Source organism: Pinus tabuliformis, chromosome 9 (assembly GCF_031772625.1).
Source record: "Pinus tabuliformis cultivar Carrire ecotype Pingquan chromosome 9, CPIR1, whole genome shotgun sequence".
Lineage (NCBI taxonomy): Eukaryota > Viridiplantae > Streptophyta > Pinopsida > Pinales > Pinaceae > Pinus > Pinus tabuliformis.
This window is the reverse complement of record NC_142307.1, coordinates 7,745,636-7,756,160: the sequence shown is the minus strand read 5'-3', so window position 1 is coordinate 7,756,160 and position 10,525 is coordinate 7,745,636.

Sequence of the window (10,525 nt, the reverse complement as noted above, 5' to 3'; positions counted from 1 at the left end):
AGATCTTGTTGATCTATGATTTTATCTGATGCTTCATTTGCTTGTTCATCTTGAGGTGATTTGGAATCTGAATCCTTGCTTCCATCTAATAGCCAATTGTCTCTCCTGCTATCACTGTTCCTTTGAGCTGTGTTCTTCTTCTGAGGTGCTTTCTTCTTTAGCTTCTTTCCCATTGTTTCTACGGATCTCCTTCAAGCGATCAAGCTTCTACCAAAGGACCTGCTCTGATACCAATTGTTGGAAATAATACTGGGGGGGGGGGGGGGGGGTGAATCAGTATTAGCAAGTCAATAAAATTTTCATTTCCATAATCAGGTTTATATACGCTACTTCAGTTAAGGGAACTCGCGTGTATATGCAACTGCGTTTAACGCAACTAGCGTATATCCAACAAACTTATGATTTAGTTAATTCAGCATATGTTGATCTTTAATCAGTGCATTAAAACATCATTAACCATATAAACAGTAACCAGGTGCATTAAAAATAGAACAGACCATCACACATAAGAAATACACATGAACAACAAGATTTAAGGTGGAAACCCAATGCGGGACAAAAACCATCTGCTGCTGTCTTCTTTTAATATAAAAAAAATTGTTTACAATCTTGTACTGGCGCAGACTCATACCAGTATGCAAGCACCCACATGCAGAAGGCTACAACCTTCTCTCATTCTCCAGCTTCTACTGGAAGGGAGCTACAACCCCCTGGCTCTTGTACTAGCCGATATATTTACTAGTACATAGGCACCGACCTACAGAAGGCTACAACCCTCTCTTGTTTTCCAGCTGCTACTGGAAGGGAGCTCCAACCCCCTGGCTCTTGTACTAGCCGATATGTTTACCAGTACGTAGGCACCGGCCTACGGAAGGCTATGACCTTCTCTCTTCCTCCAGGGACCACATTTCATAAATTTTCAAATTGGATACTCCTAGAACACAACACCATAATCTGAAGACCACGTTTCATCCAATTTTCATATTGGACCAATCAACAACATTGAAGCTCAAAATCAATCACCACTGCAATACAACCATTACATTAACGAATCATTGAATACTCAATCATTAATCCCTGAATCACCCAACAACCGAATCACTGAAGCCCTGTCATCAAAACACAGTCACCAGAACACAGAGTAGAACCCAAAACTCTGCAACAATCACTAGAACCATCTGCAAATTTAGACATCATATTTCATAATGTATACACTACTCTGATGAGCCGAACCAGCATGTATATGCCCTTTTATCAAAGCGAACCCGCGTACAAATTTGCAAATACTAACTTAAACACTTCACAGCTATTTCAAAATTCAGTCATACTCAGTTCATAACATTTGCAGAATAAAACATGCGTTAGTAATCAGATCTAGTCTATCCATGATCAAACCACATAATGATAATACATTCTAAGCCTTAAGATCCCGATCCATCATCCATCATCATCCACATAGGTGCATCCTTGATTCAGATCAAGTAAAGCATCACTTTCCCATAACCTGCATATTGGATCTCACCCTTCATCAGATATTCAATGCTTACACACCTGGTGTTAGGGTCCCACCCTAACCCCCTTATTTATGTCATGGGATCACGTCATAGTCAAGAGTCAATAAAGCCCATATTAATATTTGTAAGTGGTTAACCCGCAATTAATGACGGGACCACAGTTAGTTGCAAATGGGCGGTAATATTAGATAGATGGTAAATGGGCGGTAGTATTAGATAGATGGTATTAATAAAACCCACGACATTGGCCCATGGTATTGCATGTATGAGTCATATATAAAGGATAGAGACTCCCTGCGAGGAGTATCGTGTCTTGTTTTGTAATCGAGCTCTGCTCTATTGGAGGTTGCCCCCTCGAAGAGTCCTGTGAACATTTCTCTTTGAGTAATAAAATCATTGCTATTCTGTGTTCTGGGTATACTTTCTTCGCATATTCTGTGTTCTGGGTATCTTTTCTTCGCATATTCTATGTTTGGTATTACTTTGCAGGTTAAGAGCATAACAAGTGGTATCAAAGCACTTTCCAAGGCTCGGTGGGATCTCCAAATTTTAGCAAATTTTTTTTTGGCTAGAGACGTGTTCTGGCGTCTTTAAACCACGGGATCTGTCGTTAAGCGCATAAACCTGCGGATTTGGGGAGGCATGCACGTAGGAAATACAAGAGGTGGTCACGTTTGTTGGACTCCCTTGTAACCCCTGTGGGTACCCCTTCGAGTAGTAGCACATTAGACAGAACCCCGCACGGACTGTCTTCCACGTACCCTCTGGGTATATAGGAAGCCCCCTAGCTCCCTTGAAGCCTCGCCATAGATAAACCTTCGGCCGTCTTGTGGCTACAGTACACCGAGAACAGAACTCGGAGAGATTACTCGCCCGTACGATAGGGTAGTTGGGTTGTACGGCTAAGGGTACGGTTGATCCTCGTTAGTTAGAGCCCTGAAACATTGGGCCGAGTACTACTGTCAGACCCTTATGTATATTGCGATCTGTAGCACCTGACACTCCTCAAGACCATAGTTCCCTTTCTATCGGGGGATCACACATCACCTATTCCAGATCAGCAAGTGTAGCAGCAGCCGACATCAGTCCCACAGCTCCATCAGATCAGCAGCAACAGTTGTTCCACCATTCAGATCTCTCAGATCCACCAGATCGGAGTAGTTGTGAAGGATTCCTGTCCCTGGATATAATTTTCGCAGGACTTTTGGCGGCATTGACATTATGAGGATTTGGCGACTGCAGTATTGATAAGGAAGGAGTAAAACTCCGTTAGGAGTTTTCCAAAAAAAAAAAAAAAAAAGTCTGTGATCTTCTGGGGCGCTTATTGGTGACCTAGCCCATCAGAATCAGGACGACGAGCTGAGCAAGGTGGTACCATTCAATTTCTTCGTAAAAAAATTTTAGGCGGTCCCAATTTTTCATCAGGTTGGTGTATGGTAGAAACTCGCGCTCAAGCGATGGCCAATGAAAGGATAGACAAAATTGAAGACCATGTGAACTCCCTCCAAACTGCGGTGAAGAATATCGAACTTGAGCTTAAAGGAATAAGTCACCAGATACATGATGCACTCCCAAAGGGTAAGGAGCCAGCCCACGAGGAGGCGTATAATGGCCATGAATACCATGAGGGTGAGTCTAGCCACTCTCATCACGTCTGGCACACCCATCCAACACCCAGTCAGCGACCTCCCAAGTTGGATATGCATAAATTTGACGGTTCTCACACGTTCGCATGGCTAGCACAAATGGAGTAGTATTTCCAATTGAATCACATCATAGATGAGGGGACTAAGCTTATGGTGGGAACCATGTACTTGGACAATGAACGATGGCAATGGAAGGAATGGCATCAGCGTTGCAATGGACATTTTCATAATTGGGCCCAATTTGCCAAAACTCTTCGAAGTCGCTTTGAACAGGAAGACTCTTTTTTGGGGCGTCTCACTAAGCTCTGACAGACGGGTACAGTGGAGGAATATATTACTGCTTTTGAAGCCTTAGCCTTCCGCACTAGGGGTCTCACAGATGAGTTCTACATGGAATTCTTTATCAGCGGTCTTAAAGAAGCCATCAAAGCTCAGGTTCTACTCCACCACCCTCCCACATGGATAGAGGCTTGCCAGGTAGCTCGTAAGGTGGAACGTGCATTAACAGCCCAATCCAGCCGCCCCAACTTCCCCGCTAAAGGTTGTCCCTCACAGGCTCCCAATACGACTCAGACACTTAAGATTAAAAAGGTGTCACCTGCGGAAATGGCCGAAAGAAGGAAGCAAGGACTATGTTACTACTGTGATGAAAAATATTCCCCGGGTCATAAATGCAAAGAGCCCAAGTTTTTTCAAATAGATGCCACTGACTACAGCTCCACCGAGGAAGATCCACCACTTGAGGAACCGGAGGCGATCGAAGAAGATAACCAAAAGGAGATTGTATCTGATGAACCAATTATTTCGCTAAATGCATTGGCAGGAATTTCTTCCCCTCAAACTCTCAAAATCAGGGGTTTTCTTAAACATCGCCCAGTAGTAGTCTTGATTGATAGTGGAAGTACCCATAATTTCATCCATCAAAAGATCGCTGAAGCAGCACATTGTTTCGTCAGGGCAGTTTCTAACTTCCAAGTCCAGATTGCAGATGGGGGCACAATGAAATGTGAAGGTCGCTGTGAAAATGTCAAACTTCAAATGGGGGATTATCAATTGAAAACCCACATGTTTGCAATACACATGGGGGGTTGCGACATTGTCCTAGGCGCGGAATGGCTCCGCACTCTTGGGCCAATCACAATGGATTTCCAGGAGTTATATATGAGTTTTAAGCAGAACAACTCCACACATACCCTCCGTGGACTACAGGCGGGAGCCCCCTCTATCATCAGCTCGCATAGGATGGAAAAATTGTTAAAAAAGGGCCATCATGGAGTGGTAGCTCAATTTAATGCCATCCAAGTAGTCGACACCATGTCTCTGCCAATTCATCCTGAGATGCAACAGATTTTAAATAAACATCGGACGGTTTTTGACAAGCCTCATGAGCTTCCACCTTCGCGAGGGGAACATGATCATAGCATCACATTGGTTCCAGGGGCCCAACCCCCAAATGTGCGGCCATACAGATATCCGTTCACCCAAAGGAATGAAATAGAAAAAATCATCAAGGAATTGTTGGAAGCAGGTGTCATTCGTCCCAGCATTAGTCCTTATTCATCCCCAGTGGTCATGGTCCTCAAGAAAGATGGGGAGTGGCGGATGTGTCCCGACTTCAGGGCCCTCAATAAGTTAACAGTCAAAGATAAATTTCCCATCCCAGTGGTTGACGATTTGCTGGATGAACTCAATGGGGCTCAATTCTTCACTAAGTTGGATCTTCGCTCAGGCTACCACCAAATTCGCATGAAGGAAGTCGACATTCCCAAGACGACTTTCAGAACTCATGAAGGCCATTATGAGTTCCTGGTCATGCCATTTGGTCTCTGTAATTCCCCCTCTACTTTTCAGAGCCTTATGAATCACCTCCTCAAACCTTATCTCAGAAAATTTGTCCTTGTCTTCTTCGATGACATCCTCATCTATAGTGGCACTTGGGCGGCACATCTTCAGCATGTAGATCTACTCTTGCAACTGCTCCGCACGCATAAATTATTTGTCAAGATGTCTAAGTGTTCGTTTGGCATGGAAGAAGTTGAGTATTTGGGCCACATTGTGGGGCGTGAAGGGGTCAAGGTGGACCCCAAAAAGATCCAGGCAATGCAAGAATGGCCTCAACCTAAGACCTTGAAAAGCTTGAGAGGATTTTTGGGTCTCACAGGCTATTATCGTAAATTTGTCCGCAAGTATGGCCGCATAGCGAAGCCCCTAACGCAACTCCTAAAGAAAAATTCCTTCTTCTGGAACGAGGAAGCACAACAGGCATTTACCGCTCTCAAAACCGCCATGTGTTCCACTCCCGTCTTAGCACTACCGGACTTCACCATATCATTTGTCATTGAATGTGATGCTTCGGGAACAGGTATTGGAGCGGTCTTAATGCAGGAAGGGCGACCATTGGCCTTCACCAGCCAACAACTAAGTGGGAGTAATCTGGGCCAATCTACCTACGAGAAGGAAATGATGGCCATCTTACATGCAGTCGAGACCTGGCGACCTTACTTGTTGGGGCGACGTTTCCAAATCTGCACAGATCATCACAGTCTTAAATATTTTTTGGAGCAACGTCTATCTTCCCCACAACAAAATAAATGGTTAGCCAAAATGTTGGGATATGATTATGAGATCATTTATAAGAAAGGGAAAGACAACAGTGTAGCAGATGCATTGTCGCACCAATTTGAGGAGGAAAGTACTCTACTCGCAATTTCCCTCCCCATTCCAAACTGGATTGAAGAGGCTCGCAGGGAATGGTTTTCACATCCCGGGCTCTCCCAACTCATTTCTCAATTGCAGGTAGATCCTAATTCCAGCAAGGGCTACTCGTGGCAGAATGATATTCTTCGCTACAAGGACAGAGTCGTAATATCACCAACATCCACCCTCAAAAGTCGCATTTTGGCAGAATTGCACTCATCTCCCATTGCAGGACATTCGGGCTTTCAGAAGACGTATGCTCGCACCAGAAGATCATTTTTTTTGGACCGGCATGAAACAGGACATCCTTACTTTCGTAGCAGAATGTGACGTCTGTCAATGCCACAAAGGGGAAACCGTCAACACACCAGGCACATTACAACCATTGCCCATTCCGGCATCAATTTGGACGAAGGTCTCCATGGATTTCATTACAGGTCTTCCAAAGTCTGGGAACAAGTCAGTCATCATGGTGGTTGTGGACCCACTGTCGAAGTATGCTCATTTCTGCGCCCTACCCCAACCATTTACACCAACCTTGGTTGCTCAAACTTTCATGGATCAGATCTTCAAATTGCATGGCATGCCCACTTCTATTGTGTCCGACCGCGACCCAATCTTCACCAATAATTTTTGGCAGGAGCTCTTCAGAATACAAGGCACTCAACTCAAACTCAGCACTTCATATCATCCGCAAACAGATGGTCAAACCGAAGCCGTCAACAAATGTCTAGAAACCTACCTTAGGTGTTTCACTTCAGAAAAGCAACACCTTTGGGTACAGTGGTTACCTCTGGCGGAATGGTGGTATAACACCAACTATCATGCCACCACCAAAATGACTCCCTATGAAGCAGTCTATGGTCAACTTCCGCCTTCCCCTACTTCTTATCTCACGGGGTGCTCCAAAGTACAAGCCGTGGATCAACTCCTACAACACCGCGGAACCATGCTCGCCCATCTGCGCAAGAATCTTCATCAAGCTCAGAACCATATGAAGCAACAGGCTGACCAACATCGCTTAGAGCGCCAATTTCAAGAAGGGGATCAGGTCTTTTTGAGGCTGCAACCATATAAGCAAACATCACTCAAAGACAAGGGTTGTCAAAAGCTCTCTCCAAAATTCTACGGACCATACCAAGTACTTCAGCGCATTGGAGAAGTGGCTTACAAGTTGGCTTTGCCACCTATAGCAAAAATCCACCCAGTTTTCCATGTATTGTGCCTCAAGAAAGTGATTGGGAACAATTGCCGAGTTCAAACCAGTCTACCTGAATTGGACGAAGAAGGGTCAATCTGGCTTCAACCTGAACAGGTTCTAGACACACGAGACAAGCACCTGCGGGGCCGCATGATTAAGGAGGTCCTCGTCAAATGGAAAGACACCTCTCCGGAAGATGCAACTTGGGAACCAGCCACTATTCTTCAGCAGTTTCCGCAGCTTCAGCCTTGAGGACAAGGCTAGTCTTAAGGGGGAGGGCATGTTAGGGTCCCACCCTAACCCCCTTATTTATGTCATGGGATCACGTCATAGTCAAGAGTCAATAAAGCCCATATTAATATTTGTAAGTGGTTAACCCGCAATTAATGACGGGACCACAGTTAGTTGCAAATGGGCGGTAATATTAGATAGATGGTAAATGGGCGGTAGTATTAGATAGATGGTATTAATAAAACCCACGGCATTGGCCCATGGTATTGCATGTATGAGTCATATATAAAGGATAGAGACTCCCTGCGAGGAGTATCATGTCTTGTTTTGTAATCGAGCTCTGCTCTATTGGAGGTTGCCCCCTCGAAGAGGCCTGTGAACATTTCTCTCTGAGTAATAAAATCATTGCTATTCTGTGTTCTGGGTATATTTTCTTCGCATATTCTGTGTTCTGGGTATCTTTTCTTCGCATATTCTATGTTCGGTATTACTTTGCAGGTTAAGGGCATAACACCTGGCCTAATGACCTTCTCCTCCTTTTATAGTTTTAGGCCTTTCTCAATACCATGGACCAAAACCACTTAGTACCAATACCTTGGACCAAATACCTAGGGTCAATACCTCGGACTAGATACCTTAGACCAATACCATGGATCAAAATACCATGGACCAAATACCTTGGACCAAAACTTAGTTTTCCAAGATATACGCGCTTTTCCTTCTGTGAAAGTGCATGTGTACGTTATATGCTCCTTTTGGTATGTTAACCCACGTGTATACGCTTCTTTGTCAAGGTGAACCTACGTATACCTCTCTCTGATCATTAATTCTTTGCTATTGACCTGCCACACTATGATCTGTCATCTGAGTGAGTTGCCATCAAGGACAACACCTATATCATAATGCCAACGACTCCATTAGCCTAACCATTTACCAAACTTCCGTTACGAAGCTTTTAGAGCTGGAAGCTTCAGCTCCTTATTTAAAAAACTTTCCAAAAGAGGATCGACGTGACTGTAACAAGGCTCAGTCGCTCCGATCAGCACTAGGGACATCCATAATCCCTGCAAATCGGCGCAAGGAGGACATGGGTCATTAGCATCGGTCTTGTAAACTGGGAAAAATAGAAGAATTTTGGGAAATGATGCAAAAGGGAATTGTTCTACTCATGAAGAGGGACACAATGGGAATTTCTTCATGAAGGGGAAGCATGTAGGGTTCACTGTAAAGGTCCTCCAGGATCATGGAATGGGGAGTACAAGGACAGTGACAAAATGTTGTGTAATAGAGTTGGGTTGGCTACCTAGGAGATTTGCACAATTTATGGGCAGAGCAGCTGACTGCTACCCAGATTTGCGCAAATTCTGGGCAGAGCAACTAACTGTCACCCAGATTTGTGAAAATTCTAGGCTGAGCAGCCTTGCTAGGGAAATTTGTGCATTTCCTATTGCGAGTGTTGGCCATTGTGCCCAATAGGCTGCCTGAGAGGATTGCATAATTTCTAGAGGGAAGGCTGGTTGCCCTCCAAAAATGTGCAATTTTCAAGGGGAAGTTTCTCAGCTTGCAGCTGGACCAAGTCCGAGTCAATAGACAGTGAGGGGAACAGATCAAGCTGTGACTGGTCAGATACCTTTGTGCAAGAAAGACACTAAATCTTGTGAACTTGAAGAAGCAAGGCAAGCTGCTGTGAAGGTTAGAAGGGAGGCTCCAAAATGAGGCTAAGGCAAAATTTTGGATGGTGGTTCTAGCCGCTACAACACTTCGCGAAAGTACTTAACATGCATTGTGTACAGTTATTAAGACTTATCCCATAGAGTTACACATCAATAGATCAATATTTCATAAAGACATTATTCAATCACAACATATCTCACAACCATAAATAACAGAATTAAACACATAAACACGGGGATTCTTCAACAGTCTTCTTTATTGATCTTCAATATGGTATTACAAACTCAAAACTACCCTACGCACTCAACTACAGGGGTCTGCGCACTCAGTTGCGAACACTACTCTAGGCATATGCGTACTCCGCTACATAGCCTTTCCCTCTTCTATGAATCACTTCTTTTCGTTATCTTCTATCAACCCATTACATCCATCATCATCAGATTTTTCATCGTGCCTTAGACTCTCGAAGACACACCTACTTATACAATCCCATGGTCCGCGAACCATGGGTCGATCTCAAAACCAATTCAACTTTACATAGACAAGGGGCTAAAACCCCTTTTACTCCTAATTACCTACGCGCTCCGCATTCACAAATTGTGAAGTCTTTACATCTTTTCACAAAAATTACATCAAAACTTGGGTTTTTAACCCAAAACTGACCCTGGGGACTCCATCCCAATAGGTCCCCAACACAAAGGTCGTGACTCACCTTTGATTCACTCAGCCAGCGCTGCAATCTTGCTGCGAATATCCCCAGCCCCACCTACACTACTGCAACCTCAACAGTGCTCTACGTAGTTGCCTGCTTGACTTCTTCCACTAGCTGCTCCGTAGCTGATCCTTCTTGTTGTGGGGAAAAATGCCTATGCAGGACGATCCTATCCACCTAAGGTGTGACAGTGCCTTAGCAACAAACAGAAACAACTATTCTAGTATTCTTCCTTTATGAATTAAGAATGAAGAGAGATGGACGGACTAACCGGTGTCTTCCGTTTGTCCCTCGATCCGATTTCTCTTCTCTTTGGGAGTTCCCAGCTACTTGCCTTCTCGCTCACCCAGCTTCAACAGGTTCCTGCAAGATCACAAGAAGGGAACACTACACAAAGACATAGATTCATATTCATAACTAGTTCAGGATTAGAAATAAACCAAATACACTAATGCAATCATACGTCAAAGACACATCAGCATATAGGAGAAACCAAGATAGCTTTATTGATGAATAACAAGGTTCAGGAGGAGATACAACCAAGAGAGTTCCAATCCAGCATCTCCTTCCCAGCAAATGAAATTCCTATCTTCAGCTCCCTTCAAAGCATTAAGCACCCAATGATTCCAATCTCAAACCAACAGCAATTCTTTGCAATAACAAAATTCCAGCCCCTAGATCTCATGGAGAAGAGATCCATATATAGATGTTTGGAGTGAGGATGAGTCAGCTTGTGATCTGACTAGTGTCCTCTCTCTCTGTCAGTTCTTACTTCCACTTGGAGACTAAGAGCCTCTTACTCATCACTTAGTCGAACTCAGCAAGGCAAGTGTCATGGAGGAAGATTCTG